This window comes from Dipodomys spectabilis, unplaced genomic scaffold (assembly GCF_019054845.1).
Source record: "Dipodomys spectabilis isolate Male_0828 unplaced genomic scaffold, ASM1905484v1 ptg000137l, whole genome shotgun sequence".
Classification (NCBI taxonomy): Eukaryota; Metazoa; Chordata; class Mammalia; order Rodentia; family Heteromyidae; genus Dipodomys; species Dipodomys spectabilis.
This window is the reverse complement of record NW_024870814.1, coordinates 13,666,582-13,686,948: the sequence shown is the minus strand read 5'-3', so window position 1 is coordinate 13,686,948 and position 20,367 is coordinate 13,666,582.

Here is a 20,367-nt window from a genome sequence, read left to right as displayed (position 1 = left end):
GAGCTCACTGGACATGGATGGAAGTGACCTATACAACTTCATGTATTTCATAGGTGGAGACATGAGGGAGGGACTGGGAGAGAGTGAGGGAACAGAAGAGATAGTAAAAAAATTATCTCATTATCCATTATCATTGTACTCATCTGATTCATATAATTATAATCCCTCTGTAATTCACCTTTATGATCACAATATAATAAATGTTTTTTAAAAGATGAGTAGTACTTATAAACCTCAGGAAAAGTGGAGAAAAACACACTGGAAAGACACAATTTGCCATTGTGAGGAGGAAATCAGTTACCAATATATTAAAGATTTGACATAAGCAACTTTTAAATAATTCTGAGAGATCAGGACATAGATGAACTCTTACAAAAAAATTGCCATGAATTCAAAAAGAATAGATAACATTGGCAATAATGCCCAATGTGGGTGGTCATGAACTTAACCAGGAATTCTTTCATACACATGCAAAATACATATACAGAAACAAACATAGAGTCTATTAAGATATTATAGAATGCTGATTACAAGGTTTTAAAAAATGTAATCATAGAGTGAAAATTATGCTAAACATTATCATTACATCCAGATAAATTCATTGTAGGTTGGATATATTATTTGTCAAAAATGCATATAATACAAGCTGGGTGCCAGAGGCTTGTATTACAATGTCCTGAATGGCCTATAGTGTTAGCTACATAGGAGGCTCAGATCTGAGGATCACGATTCAAAGCCAGCCCAAGCAGGAAAGTATGTAAGAGACTCTTATCTCCAATAAACCACTCAGATAACACAAATGGCACTGTGGCTCAAGTGGTAGAGAGCTAGCCTTGAGCTGAACAGCTGAGGGAGAGCATGCAGGCTGAGTACAAGCCCCATAAATGACAAAAAAAAAATGCGTCTATTACAAAAATCCTGCAGAAACATTTTAGGTATCCAAGCTACATTACATGCCTCTCTGAATTCTTCCATGATTCTGCTGTTGGGCAAATACATGTAACAAAAAGCCTATTTTTATAAACATTTTATATTTAATTGGAAACTGTGGTGTGGTACACCTGATTGGTATCAGGAAGAATATTATTACTATATCAATCAGCCATGGAAACATAAGCATTGAAAATATGAATCTAGATTGCTACTGAGCACATACTGCTTTGGAGACAGCGGAAACAAAAAAAGAAAAACAATTATTGATCCATTGGAATGCAAAGCAGTGTAAGTTGAAGATTACCTATGTATGAGATGTGTGGACCTCCAAATTATTTAAAATTACAGTAAAACTTTTAAAATTAAAATTTAGTGGTATAGATTATGAAGAAAAAATTAGTTTCAGAAAAACTATACATTAAACAAAATTATTACTTAACTTATTACATTTTCTACAAATGGAGAGGGATGGAAAGGTCTTGGACCACGTATTAAAAGTCACAAAGATATAAAGTGAATGGACACAGGAGACATGTAGGGGATAAAACAAATAATTTTGAAATAAACTACTAGATGTTAAGGTCAGCTTCCTTTGAGTTTTTAAATGAGTAGGAACACGTGCCAGGGCATTTTGCCCACTTTTCTTCTCCTTGCCTATTAGCACTGGGGTAATAAGCAAAGATGGGTAACTGCAGGGCAGCTTGTATTTACCCTATATTACAATCATGATGGAATATCAGAAGAAAATGCAATAAAAATAAAAATAAGATTGTGAGAATTTCTGTCTCATTGGGCACAGGAAAAAGACAGTTTGTCAGGGCACTAACCCTATCTCCACAAGGATTTCAATCCTCAGTTTCCCTTGTTATGCAACAGTTCCAAAGATGAGAAACATTCTGAATAGATAGAGAAGGGATCAGGTCACATAATAATGTTCATGGTGAAGCTTATTTTCAAATAATCTCTAGATAGACTGTTCTCTTCATCTTCCCTTGACACTACATATTCTTCCATGATTATGCAGGATCACAGCCACTGATGCAAACAATGACCATGGGAGAAAGCAGGGCTGAGCAGAGAGGACACAGCAGCAGCAGCAAAATTCTGACTCAATTTCTGTGAAGTTTGTGGTGGAGGCTGAAGTGCTGAGAGGGAAGTTTCAAAACTGTGGAGAGTAATAGTTGGTTATGTGAATCACAGGGAGACTGGTGATGGTCAGTGTAACATCTGTCCCAAATACTCCCTATGGAACCCACCAGGGATCCAGATATACAAGAAAATGGACACCAGATGGGCACTGTAGGATTGGGATCTATTTTGTTCTGGTCCTAGGCTAAGCCATTCTATTGGTTTGAGCTCTTTAAAAGACTGGCTTGGAGGGGGGACCAAGATGGCGACGGGGCAGTAGGGAAACGCCACAGCTCTCTCCAACCAAAAAGAGAGTTCGAGTTCCAACGTTTAATCTCCCAAGAGACCGACAACAACAAAAAGACGAACACTCAGAGAAAAACCAGAGGTTGAATATAACAAAAAAAGAAAGAGAGGAAAAGAAGAAATTCAGAACAGAGAAGAGCGAAGACCCCTCCCCCAACCTTTACTGGCCGCGCGGCAGTGCGCCAAGCCGCCGGCCAGCCGGCCCGGCGGGGGCTGCCGGAGCCACAGAGACACAGGGGGCTGCTTGCAGATCACCAGGTACCGGATTGCAGAACAGCGGATCGCCAGGAACAGAGAAACCTACCAGCCGGGAGTCTCCAAGAGGATCCCACCCCCACCCCTCACTCTCCACCGGAGCGGAGAGGCTCCATCCCGCCAAAGCCGCCCGGCACCAGCAGCGCGACAAAGGGACCTGTCGGCAGACCACCCGCCCAATCACGATTGCAACTACCCGGCGGGGGGCCGCCCAACCCAGCCCTCAACCACCCCAACTGAACTCGGATTGCAACAACAACTGACGACCTACAGGGTGAGTACCCAACAGGGGACAGTGAATCCATCAAGGGAGACCAGAGCTGGAGGGAATCCCCAGACCCTGACCTAGACTCCCTACCCCAACACCCGGACCACAGGACCCACTAAAACTGGGAACTTTTCGAGAGCTCCACCAGCCGGTGGAGCACACTCTGCTGGCCAGGCCAGAGCAAGAGCGCCCCTGGAAGGGAGCTTAAATGCCCAAGCCAGGAACAGCGCCCCTGGGTCAAGACTACCAACAGTAGAAGAAATTTGAACTGTGTCCTCCAGGCTGCATAACCTAGGTGGTATACACATTAGCACAGGCCTAACGAGCGCGCTCCAGGCTGGGGCCAGAACCAGGCCCGGGGACCGGCGCCTGAACAAAGCAAAAAGGGTCAGAAGTGGGGCTGTGGCTCAAATGGTAGGGTGCCAGCCTTGAGCTGAAGAGCTGAGGGACAGCACCCAAACCTAGAGTTCAAGCCCACAACCAGCCCAAAACAAACAAACAAAAACACATCAGGAGCCCATAGCAGACTCCAGTATTCGGGAGAGTGCATCCAGAGCATCTGATCTTCCCAAGAGCACCCGCAGGAGCAAACACAAGCAGTCTAGGCTGCTCAACTCTTCCAAAGGTGGGAATTGCTACAGCAGAGAGCTGAGAATCCTAAGTAAGTCAGAATAGCAGCTGGAAATAGGCTCCCAACAGAATCCAGATCAGGCACAGACTCTCTCTACCAATACAAAATCAGCAACCAAGCAAAGACAGACACACCAAAACAAGATTGAAGAGCAGTCTCCTGAACCCCCATGCGAAAATCACAGAGAAAAATCACAAGGTTTACCACTACCCAGGACAGCAAGCTCACCTCAAAAGCCAGCAGCCACGCAGGGGAGAGCCCCAGTGGGAGCAAAGCAGGAATGGAAGACAAAAACTATATCCAAGGGTTGCTGGAGGCAATGACTCAAGAAATAAAGCGAGAAATGGATCAGAAATTGAAAGAGCACAAGGATGAACTATCAAAAGATATACAGGATATCAAACAAAAGTTGGATGCAAAAATAGAAGCTGCACAAACCTCAGTAAGAAGTGAGATAAACGCCAAATTAGAGGTAATGCATACTGATCTCACCTCATTGAGAGGTGAGATCAGTACTCTGAGAACCAACATTGAATCCATAAAGGGATCCATTTCCACCATGCAAACCACAATAGAAGCCACGGTCAACAGAGTGAATGAAATGGAAGGTAGAGTGTCAGATACAGAAGACAGAATACACCAACTGGACCAAAAAGTGACAGATATGGAAAAATCACTCAAATTAAACCAAAGGGAAATTCAAGAGCAAGCAGAAAATGCTAAAAAATTTAACCTTCGCATAATCGGAGTGGACGAAGGTGAGGAATTCCAGAGCAAGGGAATGCAACACCTATTTAACAAGATAGTCAATGAAAATTTTCCCCACCTCAAAAACGACCATCTTAACTACATCACAAAAGCTTATCGAACACCCAACAAGCAAGATCCCAGGAGAAACACTTCTAGGCATATTATAGTAAAAATGATGGATCTGAATAATAAGGAAACAATCCTGCATGCAGCAAAAATGAAGAAGGAGCTATACTACAACGGGAAAAAAATTAGAATCACTGCAGATCTCTCCACACAAACAATGAATGCAAGAAAAGCCTGGGAAAGCACCATACGAGCCCTGAGAGCCAATAACTGCCAACCCAGACTGATATACCCGACAAAGCTAGCATTCACATTCGATGGAGAACTGAAAACTTTTAATAGCAAAGAAAAACTAAATGAACACATAAACATTAAGCCAGCATTACAAAGAATTCTAAGAGGGGGGACACAACCTGAAGAAAGCAACCAGGAACTGGGACCTGCCCCAAACAGGCATTACTCAAAGTCTAACTGAGCAAGCACAGGAGGAAAGGAAAGAAGAAAAACTTAGGAAAACGGAATGGCAGGGACAACAATGCATCTCTCTATACTTTCTCTTAATATAAATGGGCTGAATTCGCCAATTAAAAGAAAACGAACTGAGGACTGGATCAGAAAACAAGACCCATCCATCTGTTGCCTTCAGGAGACCCACCTCTCAGCCAAACATACAAACAAACTCAGAGTGAAGGGGTGGAAAAGGATCTACCAATCAAATTCCCCCAATAAGAAAGCAGGTGTAGCTATCCTGATATCTGACAAAATAAACTTTTCATTAAAATCAGTACAGAAAGACAAGGACGGACACTACATATTAATAAAGGGAACAATCCAAGAGGAGGATATAACCATCATCAACTTATATGCCCCAAATATCGGTGCACCCAGATATGTTAAACAAATGCTCTCAAACTTACAGAATAAAATAGATCCCAATACGATAATACTAGGAGACTTTAACACGCCACTCTCACCAAAGGACAGGTCTACCAACCAGAGGATTGGCAAAGAAGCTACCGAATTAAGTGAGGCCATACTTCAAGTGGAATTAACTGACATCTACCGAGTATTTCACCCTAAAACAACACAGTACACATTCTTCTCAGCAGCTCATGGAACTTTCTCCAAAATAGACCATATCATAGTTCATGCAAGGAACTTAAGCAAATACAAAGGGATCGACATAATCCCTTGTATCCTATCTGACCACAGTGGAATCAAGCTAGCTCTCAATAACAAAGCATACCGCAGAAATTTCTCTAATACATGCAAATTGAACAGCACACTCCTTAACAAGGCCTGGGTAACAGAAGAGATCAGAGAAGAAATAAAGCATTTCCTACAACTCAATGAAAATGAAAACACCTCACAAAGAAACTTGTGGGACACAGCAAAAGCAGTCCTGAGGGGCAAATTTATTGCCCTCAGTGCCCACATCAAGAGAATGGAGACAGACCAAGTAAATAATCTCATGTTGCAACTAAAACAGCTAGAAAAACAAGAAAAAATGGGACCTAAAGCTACTAGACGAAGCCAGATAACCAAATGGAGAGCAGAGATTAACCAATTAGAAAATCAGAAAACCATAACCAAAATAAACCAAACAAAAAGCTGGTTCTTTGAAAAAATAAACAAAATTGATGGCCCGTTGGCAAGATTAATTAAAAAAAGAAGAGAGGAAACCCATATTAATAGGATTAGGGATGCCACCGGAAACATCACAACACGTACCCAAGATATCCAAACAATTCTAACAGACTACTTTCAAAAGCTATACTCTCTAAAGGAAGAAAATCTGGCGGAAATGGATGCATTTTTAGAGAAATACAAGTTACTCAAACTGAGCCAAGAAGAAGTCAACCAATTAAATAAGCCAATATCCTATAATGAGATACAGGAAGCTATCAAAAGTCTTCCAACAAAAAAAAGCCCAGGACCAGATGGATTCACAGCAGAATTCTATAAGACCTTTAAAGAAGAACTAATACACATACTCCTCAAGCTCTTCAGAGAAACAGAGAAGGAGGGAGCTATCCCAAACTCATTCTACCAAGCCAATATCACACTCATCCCCAAACCAGGCAAAGACCCAACCAAAAAGGAGAATTACAGGCCAATCTCCTTGATGAACACAGATGCAAAGATCCTTAACAAGATTCTAGCTAACAGAATCCAGAAACACATTAAAAAAATAATACACTATGATCAGGTAGGCTTCATCCCAGAGACACAGGGATGGTTTAACATACGTAAGTCAATAAATGTAATCCAGCATATCAACAGAGCCAAGGTCAAGAATCACATGATTATCGCCACAGATGCAGAAAAGGCCTTTGATAAAATTCAACATTCATTCATGCTAAAAGCTCTGGAGAAAATAGGAATAGAAGGAACATTTCTAAAAACAATAAAAGCCATTTATGACAGACCAATAGCCAATATTATACTTAATGGGGAAAAGCTACAACCAATCCTCCTAAAAACAGGAACAAGGCAAGGATGTCCACTGTCTCCACTCCTCTTCAACATAGTCCTAGAACCCTTAGCCAGGGCAATAAGGCAAGAAAAAGACATTAAAGGGATCCGCATAGGGAAAGAAGAAGTGAAACTATCCCTTTTTGCAGACGACATGATACTATACCTCCACGATCCCAAAAACTCCATCCCCAAACTTTTAGAAATCATAAGTCACTTCGGCAAAATAGCAGGATACAAAATAAACCCACAAAAATCAGTTGCCTTCCTATACACTGATAACGCACAGGAAGAGAGGGAAATAAAGGAGCAACCCCATTCACAATAACCTCCCAAAAAATAAAATATTTAGGAATTAACCTAACCAAAGATGTAAAAGAACTATTTAATGAGAACTATAAAAAGTTAAAGAAAGAAATTGCAGAAGACACTAGGAAATGGAAAGACCTCCCATGCTCCTGGATAGGCCGACTTACTATAGTAAAGATGGTGATACTTCCAAAACTAATATACAAATTCAATGCAATTCCTATTAAAATCCCAATGATGTACATCACTGAAATACAGAAAACAGTCCAAAAATTTATATGGAACAACAAAAGACCTAGAATAGCCAAAACAATTCTAGGGGATAAAGACAATATGGGAGGGCTATCCCTGCCAAACTTCAAACTCTGCTACAGAGCTATAATCACAAAGACAGCATGGTACTGGCACAAAAACAGACCCGAAGACCAATGGAACAGAATAGAAGATCCAGATATAAATCCACAGGCCTACAGCCAGCTGATATTCGACAAAGGAGCCAAAGACATACAATGGAAGAAACACAGCCTCTTCAACCGCTGGTGCTGGGAAAACTGGGCAGCCATGTGCAGAAAACTAAAAGTGGACCCCAGCCTATCACCATGCACCAACATCAACTCAAAATGGATTAAAGACCTTAACATTAAACCTGAATCTCTGAAACTACTACAGGACAGAGTAGGAGAGACACTTGAACTAATAGGCACAGGAAGGAATTTCCTGAACAGAGTCCCAGGGTCACAACAAGTTGGAGAGAGACTCGACAAATGGGACTACCTTAAAATAAAAAGCTTCTGCACAGCTAAATCTATCGCAACTAAGCTAGAAAGACAACCAACTAATTGGGAAAAAATATTTACCAGCAATATATCAGACAAGGGGTTAACATCCTGTATATACAGGGAACTCAAGAAACTAATCCCTCCCAAACCTAACAAACCAATTACTAAATGGGCAAGGGAACTAAAGAGGGACTTCTCAAATGAAGAAATAAAAATGGCAAAGAAACACATGAGGAAATGTTCATCATCCCTGGTGGTGAAGGAAATGCAAATAAAGACAACCCTGAGATACCACCTTACCCCAGTCAGAATGTCCCACATCCACAAATCAGCCAACGACAAATGCTGGAGGGGATGTGGAGAAAGAGGAACCCTATTACACTGCTGGTGGGAATGTACACTTATACAACCACTTTGGAAAGCAGTCTGGAGGGTCCTTAGAAAGCTAAAGATTGACCTCCCTTACGACCCAGTCATACCACTTCTAGGCATCTACCCTGAACAACAGGAACCAATATACAAGGACACGTGCACCTCCATGTTTATTGCAGCACTGTTCACAATAGCTAGGATATGGAAACAACCTTGGTGCCCCACCACAGATGAATGGATCCAAAAATTGTGGTATCTGTACACAATGGAATATTATGCAGCCATTAGAAATGACAAAATAATGGCATTTGCAGGGAAATGGAAGGAGCTAGAAGGAATCATGTTGAGCGAGGTAAGAACGAAGAGACAAACGGTCCATGGTCTCCCTGATAAGTGGATGCTAAATCCAAAATGTTAGGTGATATGACAAAACTAACAGGACTTAAGAAACAAAGAGCTCCCGCTCATCTGGTTGAACCACTACTAAATATCCCCATGCTGCTGATCACAAATATGGTATATAACATGTGAACACTGTTATATATTACAGACTGTGGTAGACAATTTGCTCCAGGGAAGTTAGAATGAACTTGTGACTTTGAAATTATGTAATCATTTAATCACAATCAAAAAAAAAAAAGAACCTCGGGGAAGGGAGGGAGGGAGGGGATGGTAGGGGGAAAACAATGGAGGGGGTAACAATGTTCAAGAGGAAGTGTACTCATAACCTCACTAATGTAACTGTAACCCTCTGTATAGTAGCTTTACAATAAAAAAAAAAAAAAAAGACTGGCTTGACTTGATAGTCCTGGTGACCATCTTTTCTATACATACAGTCAAAGAGATTAGAGATAGAATAATTATCAATTCCTCAAAGACACTTTCCATCAGGAACAGAGAATGGCAACACATTGCATCATTGGTCACATTAAAATGTGTATGGGTAAGTGTTTTTCCAATGCAACAACTTTCAGACTAATATAGATGATTGCTTTATTCTATACGGCCCAAATCAAGTTTTAGTTCTTCAAGATATCACTCTACTAAACCATCTATCTAACCCACCAGAAGCAGGATGAAGAGGAGTGTGTGTGGTGGCACTTTCTTGATGTCCTCACTCATCTGAATCACTCCAGAAACGTTTTTTTGAGGGAATCCTGTAACCAGAGCTCTGAGCATCCAGCCACAGTCCAGTGGATCCTATGTATAGCTTCAGCAAGGATGAGAGCAAAAGTATGTTAACAACGAGCAAGAAGATTTAAACTGATAAAAGATAAAATACCATATCTTAATAGGATTGATTATAAGAGTACTGAAAGTTCACAATCAAAACTGTAATGATCTGTGTTCTCCAGTTAACTTTATACATACATAATAGCTTTATATTAAATCATTCTAAAAAGCCAATATCAACATAGAAAAGTAAATTGCGAACAGAGTATGTAATTGTGAACATATAATTTCAAAACTTTATTAATATGCATACATATGATGTCAGAGCAAGAAATATGTTCATGTCACTAGATAGAAGGATGACATAATGCACAATTTTTTCCTCCAACTCAGACTCTTCTGAAGTGTAAATATATAATGACAGGATGTTTCGGATCAAGAGAGCTCTGGACCTGACCATGAGGCAATGGATCTTGCCTAAGGAGCAGTGGACAAAATAAGAAGAGGATAAATTCTACCTTGAACCATACTCGAAGGAGGTTATTTGGGAAAGAAAAGAGAGAGAAGTATGGGCAAACAAGTAATCACGAAGTTGGAACCTGTGAATGCAGTTGTGCTCAAAGAATCTATGAAGTACATTAAATCTGAAACATACAATTTAAGAATATTTAAATAAACATAATCATCGATGAAAAAAATTAAAATTTTCTGAAATTGACTAGTTGTCTCATTTTATTGTACTAGGATCTCTTTCTTGGCGCTTGTCCCTAGTATCAAGTTAAATCAGCGTCATCTTGCATTTTTTGTGGTTCTCCAATGGAGAGAGAGACATTTGTCTATCTATTAATAGTTCCTATTAGTGAATAATGGTATTCCAACACTACAGGTGAATTTTGGGGATTGAAAAGTCATTTTATTTTCCAGGCAAGGGATAACTGTGTAGATATTCTCTATCTGCACAAGGGTACATATGTTTCTGCAGAAGGAATGAGAGAAACATAAGCTTACATTAATACCTTTAATTGCATTTCCAAACCACAGTTAATATCAGTTGCCTTTCAATAGAAATGAAAAACATGTATGAGTAAATATCTTGACTCTAATTATTTTAATGAATAATTCAAGGTTGATGTATGCTTCCATTGATAACCACTCCTACTCCTCACCATCATATATATTTCCATTGTAGACAACATCAACAAACACACACCTTTGCTTCTCTCTGCAATGTTTCTGTGGTCATCATTGTTCATCTGCCCAATTGAAGGTAATTTCCTCTCCAGTCCTGGGTCTAATTCCCACACTGGGATCCCCTACTAACAGTGAATATTGTTGCTTATTCTTCTTAGTTAGAATCACTTTGCCAACAGTAACACTGCTCCCATGTGAGGATACATTTTGGACTCCAGTATGGCCAAACTCCCCATAGGGAGACTTAATTTCACACCCTTACATGCTTTTCTCCTCAATCTTGGGCCCTATTGCCTTACATCCAGTCAATTAGGACCTGGCAGAATTTGCTGATTTGGGATCATAATAAATTCAGGCAAATGAATGAACACATGGTTGAAACAGGATGCCTGCTACTGAAGAAAATGGGATTAACAGTGGGTAAAGAGTGGGGGCCCAGTGGCCTCTTCCTAAAATCCTATCTACACAGGAGGCTGAGGTCTGAAGAGTCTTACCCCAAACTCAACAACGAACATAAAAGTGTATGTAGAGATTAGGGCAGAAATCTTGGGCATCCTGATGGCAAATTTACATACAATTGTGAACATTGCCTCAGATGGGAAAGGACAGTATTCTCAACTTTGGGATACAGAGAAATTATAAATGGAGCAAGGCAAATAATTACCAAGGAAGAATGGTCATGGTCTTTGTTATAAGTCAGAACACTCGTGCTTTTAACATTGCTTTAATGTCACACAAATATTATGATGGAATCAGAGCAAAAAGTAATCATCTGTGGTATCAGTAATACCTGTGAAAGAGGTGAAGAATGTGTCAGAGGTTGCAATTTTGGGTATTATACTGTAACAGAAAGGCCCTTTCATAATGGAATGTGAGCAGGGAAGAGTGAAGTGGATCTGGATGGGATCAAAACGGCATTCTACCCACAGATGTTGATAGGTGCTGGTCTTCAGCATCCAAAACAATGATGTTTTCTGCATTTGAATCAGATCTACTCAAATAAGGCTGACAATTCTTGGGGATAATGGGCCTTTACTGAATTGCTGAAGTAAGACAGAACTGCAACTGTACTCAGCCCAGTCCAGGCTCTGCTTATGTGCATATACCCACAGCACCGTCCACTGACTTGAGGATTTCTTCACAGTCCAGTCATATCCTATGCAGGAATTATTCTTTGCTCAGCTCCAGGGGCTCCTGTTGCTCTGACTTTCAGGTAACAAAGACAGAACTGGAAATTGAAGCACAGTGTGGTGAATTCATATTGTCATTCTAAGGAAGTTCTCCTACAATACACTTATCAGTAAGGGTATTTATTTAAATATTTCCTCTGTCAGGTGGCAGATGTGACATCCAGATGATCCAGTCTCTGTCCTGCCTTCTAATCTCCATGGAGGAGAGAGAGTCACCATGTATTGCCATACCATTCAAGCATTAGCAGCAGCTTATCCTAGAATCCGCAGAAATCAGGAAAGTAGATCAGGTCCTGATCTACTTAACAGTCAGTTTAGAATCAGGTGCCCAGTCTAGGTTGAGTTACAATGGATCTAGGACAAAGTTCATTCTCACACTCAGCAGCCTGCCTGTTACTGTCAACAAGGATACAATACTCCTCCCAAAATGATACAAGTCATAACCTAAAACTCCCAGGGAAACAGAAATGAGAGGCTGGGCTGCCCCCACTGCTCCTGTTTACCTGCTGAGAGTATTTCCTAAAAGCAGCCAGGCACTGAAGGTCACTGCAAGGCTTGGGTACAAAGGCCAGAAAGGCTTTTCTGGATCCTAACTCTCTCCTTTTTTTACTGAGCTCCACAGGCAGAGACATTGTTCTGTCTAGTGGTATCCTTCAAAGATCGAGGTTTTCACACATGAAGTTCAAGTGTTCTAAAATCAGTTAGTATTCGTACAGCAAAATGGGAGTCTCTGCAGATAAGCAGTATTGTTCCAATACAGTCAATTGTAGTCTATGCTAGATCCATTATCTTGAAATTGGATATATGGTACATGGGTTTGTCTGAAGCTTCTTCAGAACCCGGGCTCCTTTGAAAATGTAGCCTGGTTGACTCTGAGCTGTTCAGACTTGTTCTGGAAGAGATCATGAGATACATATCCTGGATTAGTGCTGATCTTCAGCATCCAGAGAGAAGCTTGTTGTCTGCTGACAAATCTGCACTCCTCTTATACAACTGAGATCTTTGGAGTTGTCCTGGAGTGGTGACAATAGAAAGTTCTGGATGGCCTCCAATGTTGAAAGTATAAAATTTGGTAGATGGGATGTATTTCAATTAGGAATGGATATTCTTTAAAGTGTTAATCTTTGCCAGGCACTGGTGACTCATAACTATAATTCTAGCTATATAGGTGGTCACAGAGATGTGGGGATCATAGTTTGAAGCCAACTAAGACAGGAAAGTCTGTGAAACTCTGATCTCCGATTAAACACCAAAATATGGGAATAGAGCTTTGTCTCAAGTCTTTCAAATACTAGCCTTGAGTAAAAAAGCTCAAGAACAGTGCCCAGGCTCTAAGGTCAAGCCCAAAGACTGGTCAAAAAATAATATGTACAATGAAATTTAAAAATAAAATTTTATTTTCACCTCTGGGACCAAAGTAGATAAACTTCATCAAATTCTATCATAAACAAAATGTGAGGGATTATATTAAACAGGTAAAATGATCTAATAAGCAATATATTCATTAAAAGTAAGCAAATACAAAAAAATTATACATTCCTCAATAGATAAATTCTTCAGGAGTCATAACTGACCAGAAGCCACTGACATCATCTAGATTACTCTCAGCATGATCAAAATGGGAAATGAAGTCTGTATATTTTACCTGTGATTATTTACAAAATTCAAAAGCTCTGCTTATAGGGCTATTTATTTTGGCCAAAGTAACCATGATATTGAGAAATTTAGGATTAGGATTTTAGAAATTTAGGAATGTCTCTCAGGTTCTGAGCTTTTCTATAATCAAAGGAACAGTTTTTAAAAATAGGATTTTATTTTCTTTAGGTCATTGTAGAAAGGAGTTGCCATTCCACAAACCAGTTTATGCATACCATACCTCTTCAATGCCATCCCTTTTAAAATTCTCACTCCTCTAACACCACACTTTCCTTCATGTTTGTTAACAGGTTTTTGTTTTTTTTTTTTTTTTTTTTGCCAGTAATGGGGCCTGACCTCTGGGTCCAAGTGCTGTCCCCCAGCTCTTCAGCTCAAGGGGAACATTCTACCACTTGAGCCACAGTGCCACTCCTGGATTTTTCTGCTTATGTGGTGCTTAGAAATCAAACACAGGGCCTCATGCATGCAAGACAAGCACTTTAACACTAAGCCACCTTCCCAGCCCATGTTTGTGAATTTTTAAGGTATGTTTTGATATGTTTGCCATTACAATGAAGCGATTCATGCATACAATGCATTTTGAGATATGTCAGCCCTCCTTCGACCTACCCTTTCCCTTATTTTTCTCAGTTTTCTGGCATGCTTAGTGCATTCTTACCTGCATTCTACACATTTCCTCCATTTATTCTTCTACCTCTTTCCTCCTGATCTCAAACCCTCTTGCAAGTACATTTCCTAGCACTCATTTTTTTTACACCTTGTTGACATGATCTCAGAAAAGCACTTTTTTTATATATTTCAAAACATTTCTAACAGTTTCATAATTTTGCCTAACAAAGATGAAATAAAATTAGTAGAAATAATAATTTCCATACTTTGGGTGATTTTGTGTGTGTGTGTGTGTGTGTGTGTGTGTGTGTGTGTGTGTGTGTGTGTGTGTGTGCATTCTAGTGATGGTACTTGAAATGAAGACCTGGGTAGGGTCCCTGCATTTTTGTGTTCGAAACCAGTGTACTACCACTTGATCCACAGCTCCACAACTATTATTTTTGTTGATTAATTGGAGATAAAAATCTCATGGACATTCTTTCCTGGCCTGGTTTTGAGCCATGATCCTCAGATCTCAGTCACCTGTGAGATTAAGAATTAGGATTTCAAGGTAGAATAAATAGCCAAACAATTCTAGGCATAAAAAGGAATGCTGATATAATCTCAATCCCAAGACTCCAGTTCTACTATGAACTATAATAAAAAAAAATCTTTGTACTGGCACAAAAATAATCCAAAAGATGAATAGAACAGACTAGAAGATCTAGAAATAAATGCATATATTTGATATGGCTTGATTTGGAGTCAAAGTATACACTGTGAAAATATAGCTTCTTCAATAATTGATTTTGAGAAAACTGGGTATTCATATGCAGGAAACTAAAAATCGATTCCTGTTTATCACCATGTACAAATATCAACTCATAGAGGATCAAAGAACTCAACATTAGACCTGAAAGTTTGAAATTACTACAAGAGAGAGTAGGAGAAATACTAGAACTCATTGACATAAGCAGAAAGTTTTAGGATAGAGTTTCAAAGGCATACCAGATAGGAGAGAAACTTGACAAATGGGATTGCATCAGACTAAAAAGTTTCTGCACAGCAAAGGACATTGTTACTAAACTAAAAAGATAGTCAACAGACTATGAGAAGATCTTTACCAGCAATATATCAGACAAAGCATAATATCCAAACTATACAATGAACTTAAGAAACTACCCTCTCCCAAAACCAATAAATCAACTACTTAATGGGCAAAGAGCTGAGGATAGATGACTTAGATGATAAGGTAAGAATGGCAAAGGAACACATAAGGAAATTCTCAGCATCCCTGGCCACACAGGAAATGAAAAATAAAACCAACTCCTAGATTCCATCTTACTCCAGTAAGATTGGCCAACATTGTGAATTCAAATAACATGTTGGCAGGGATGTGGAGGAAAAGGAATCTTATTGCACTGTTGGTGGGAATGTAAACTGACACAACTATGGGACTGTCTGGAGGTTCCTCATAAAATGAAACATAGATCTTCCTTGAAACCAAGACATTCCACTCCTCCACATCTACCTGAACCTCAAAATCCAGGATACCATATAGACACTTGCACATACATGTTCATTGCCACACTATTCAAAATAGCCAAGTTGTGGAAAGAGCCGAGATGTCCTACTATAGATGAACAGTTAAAAATGTGTTACCTATTCAAAAAGGAATTGTACATAATCATTAGGAAACTTAAAATTATGTCATTTGCCTGGAAATGAATGGACCTAGGACAAATCCTGTTATGTGGTATGCCAAGCTCAGAGAAGGAGAAGTACATGTTTTCTTTCATGTGAGGATTCTATATCTAAAATATAGGTCTGTAGGCATGTACACAAAGTGAGGCTAAAGGATGATATTCTTAAAAGAGGAACAGAAAGACACAATGCCTGTGTACTTATTTTTTACTTTAAATATATTTTTATTGTAAAAATATTGTACAGAGCAATTACAGTTACATGAGCAAGGTAATGAGCTCATTTCCTGTCCATCATTGTTACCCCTTCTTTGCTTTCCCCTACCATCCCTTTCCTCCCCACCTCCCCAAATCCTCCCACCCCCTGCACGCCCACCCCTGAGCAAAATTGTAGAATTCATTTTCAACAAAGTGTCTTGTACATCTCAGTGTTACAATGGGTCATTCTGTATCCTTATTTCTGACCATACAAAATAACATTTATCAAAAGGATCTCAAAAAATGGAAATAAGACATATTTTATTTATTACTGTGTTTGTTCTCTTGTCTTGTTTGTTCGTTAGTTCATGTCTAGAGAGGGTAAGGAGAGTCACAGAAATGTAGGCACAAAAGGTGAACAATTGCAGCCATGGTACTCATGGACACTATGTTGAAAATGAACCATAAAACTTGTGGATGGGTCTTTATGGAGAAAGTTTGGAGAAACTAGGAACTCATGGAACATTCCTCAATATAATAAAGGCTGTATGTAACAAACCTACAGCCAGAATTACATTAAATGGTTAATAGTTAAAACTATTTCCTCCAAAGATTATGACAAGGCGGTCTGCTCTCTCCACTCCTCTTCATAATGGAGGATTAACATTTTGAAAATGGCAATTTTGCCTAGATCTATCTAAAATTCAAGCAATACCTATCAAAATCACAACATTTTTCAATCAAGAAGAAGAAGCAATCCTAAAATTCATGTGGAATAATAGAAAAGCCTAATAGCTAAAGCAATTTTTAGCAGGAAGAACACTGCTGGAGGAATATCAATCCCAAACTTTAAACTCCATTATAAAGCTGTACTTACAAAAATAACTTGGTACTGGCACATGAATAGGCTTGTAGAACAATGGAATAGAATTGAAGACCCACAAAGGAACTCACATACCCATGGTCATCTAATCTTTGGTAAGGTAGCCAAAAACAAAGGATAGAAGAATGACAGTCTCTTCAACAAATTGTGCTGTCAGAATTGGCTATACATATGTAGAAACATGAAAACTGTATTTAAATCCTTATATATCACCCTGAACCAGAATCCACTCCAAATGGATCAAAGACCTTGAGGTTCAAACCCCAGTACTACCAATCTGACCAGCTTCACAGTATATTTGTGTGAGATTCATGCCACTTCACCTATAGCAACGGTTGGTTACAGTTGTGTTTTTGCAATGTTTCACATGTCTTCCAATCTTCAGCTTACTTTACAAGAACTTCCTCTGACCTTTGATCATATATACTCAAATTTTTCAGCCTGTGGTCTCCTCTGCACATTGTCAAAATTTGTCTTAGGAAAGGGAGAATTTCATTCTGCTATCCTCTACCTCTTACTCCTAATCCTCCTTCCCACTTTCTCCCTCGTCCTTCTCTCAAGGACAATATTTTGAGGAAGTTAAATTGGAAAGTTTTTTTAAAAATACATGATTGTACTATTTTTATTAGTTGTGGGGCTTAAACACTTGGTCTGGGCACTGTCCCTATGCTCTTCAGGTCTTCAGCTCAAGGCAAGCACTCTACCACTTCCTGTGTTTTCATTGATTGGAAATAAGAGTCTCCTGTACTTTCCTGCCTGTACTGCCTTTAAACAGTGATCCTGTAATCTCAACCTCCGGAGTAGCTTTGATTATAGACCTGAGCCACCTGCACACAGCTCCATGATTGTATTTTTATCTGTTGTTGTTGGAAGTGGGTCTTGAACTCAGGGACTGGGTGTTGTCCCTCAGCTAGTACTCTACCACTTGAGCATCAGCTCCACTTCTATTGACTTTAATATAGTAGGTTTATCTGTAAAATTCACAATCCTAACATGATTAGAATCAAGATGAGTATACTAGTTAAAATACTTCTGAAAATCAATATCTATTCACAATACTTCCAAAGCTATCAGTGTCTAAGGAAGACAGAAATAATGAAAAAATACCATAGCAGTCTGAAACATATGTAAAAATCAATGATAAGTATCATAATAAGTAGTGAAATATTTTAACATTTTCCCATCACATTGTTTTAAATGTTGAAATATTTACTATCATATCCTCACATACAAAATTATACAGGATGTTCTCCTCCAAATTCTATAAAGCAAGAGGTAAAAGAAGACATTAAATTGAGAAGTGAAGCAGCCAGGTATCTTGATTTGCTGAGAAAATTTATACAAATATATTAAAAATTAGTAAAATAAATCATAGGATATAATTATAACTTAGAAGAATCTATGTCAATACAGTGAATAGAAAAAACCACTTTTAGAGTAAAAAAGACACAGCTACTCAAAAGTATTTCCACAGTCATAAATTGGAGTACAACATCATTTTAAATTTTCTCTAGTTTAAAACATAGAATCAAAACAACGCAAAATTAAAATTCCCTAAAAGAATATTTTAAGTAGAAAATGTAAATCTAGAATTTCCATGACAATTTAAGACACTCAAGATAGCCCAGAAAGTATTAAGCTCAGTTATGTTTTTCAACTTTATTTTACTTTTTTGTCTTAGAGCATCATGGTTAAGTCAGTGTACATGTTGTAGGTGCAAACAGAAAAGTAGTCAAGTTGACCACTCAAACAGGAAATACTCATCTTCTGGCTCATGGAATTGTAAGCCCTCTGAACAACTCTTTAATAATAGCAATAAAAATGTCATGAGGCAAGTACTAGTGGCTCATTCCTGTAATCCTAGCTAGTCATGAGGCTAAGATCTGAGGACTGATGTTGGAAGCCAGCCTGCATATAGGGAAGTCTATGAGACAATTATATCCAATTAAGCACATAAAAAGCTGTGGATCAAGTGGTAGAATGCTAGCTTTGAACACAAAAAGCTCAAGGAAGAAGCAAGGCATTTCCTTAAGTTCAAGCCCAAGGACCAGAACCAAAATGAAAACAAACTAAAAAGAAAAGAAGGAAGGAACTGGATCCACCAGTGTATAAACTAGTGATTTCTAACAAAAGAATGGAATAGAGAATAGAGTGGTGTAATTATTGTTTTGCTGTGCTGTGCAGATTCATCTAATCATTTACTTGTGAAAGCCACCAGTATTTCCTGTAGAGTTTTTGCATTATGAATCCTATTGAACATGGACAGTTATAAGAGGCTACATTACAATGTACTGAAACTTGCAGGCAGATGCTAGGGTAGAGGGGAGGAATGGAAGATCACCTGTCAAGATCTACAAGCAGTTGAGAGCATTGGTACTCACCCCTAGGTTTCTAGACAGGAAAGTACCTAGGTAAGAAGACCTCCAGTTTCACAAGTAGATGATGTTGGTCTGAGGGACACGAGAGAATACTCCAGTTCTGTGTTTAGCTTCACTAAATAACATAAGCCAGTCTTGGAATGGCCATAGGCTAATAATTTCTTCTATTCAAAAAGAAACACTACTTGCTTGAATTAACTAATGTCTCAATTTTACAAAAGAACCCCAAATAACACTCTCAAAGCTTCCTCCCTTGTTATGGTTTGTGTGCTCTATTGACTCTGGAGAGGCATTGCCAAGTGTGCACTGCTGCAGAAAGAGAGGTAGAGTACAGGGAATTCTGCCCAGATGATTCTACCAAAATCTTCAAGTGACCTTCAGATTCTAGATGTATCTGACAAGCTGTGATATCAGGTGGAGGCACCAGGAAGGACAGTTGGGACAGCATAGTCTCTCACTTCTACTTCCCTAGGAGCTTAATGTTATGGCTTATATCACTGTGAGTGGGTAGCTACTATGCTGTTGACAGCATATTCTTATGGTGAGAGTAAACTCTACCCCAGATCCACTGTCCTTGGTACTTGAAAGGATCAGTATGGTAATTACTTTGCACCATACATGAGTAGCTTAGCAGCTTTCCCTAGTTATTGCTGAAACCCGTTTAAAGAAATATTAAGGCCCTCACTGGCCATAAAATCTCTGTCTCCCAGAGATGTAGACAGAGAGAATAGAGACTGGTCATTTGGATGTCACATCTGGCACCTGGCAGTGGAAACTGAAAAAAAATACCCTCAAGAGGCCTTCCTTGAAGTACCAGAGAGCCCCTGCTGTACTAGGCTGAGTAAATCTCCAGCATTGTTCTTCCTTACCTGAGAGCAAGAGCAGCAGGAACCCCAGAAGCTGAGCAGGGACCTTCATGGCCATGCTGGGTGCTGACTGGTATTGACTCCTGTACAGAGTGTGAGCAGACTATGAAGTTCTCAGGGCAGTGGGCTGTGCTCTGGGCACATGCAAATCAGCAGGGGTTGGGCAGATTTTGACACATCTGCAAGATTGGCTCAACTCAATCACCACAGGCCTTGCATCCACAGGTTTCCTAGACTAGAAAAGAGGAACCTGAATTTGCCTGCGGAGT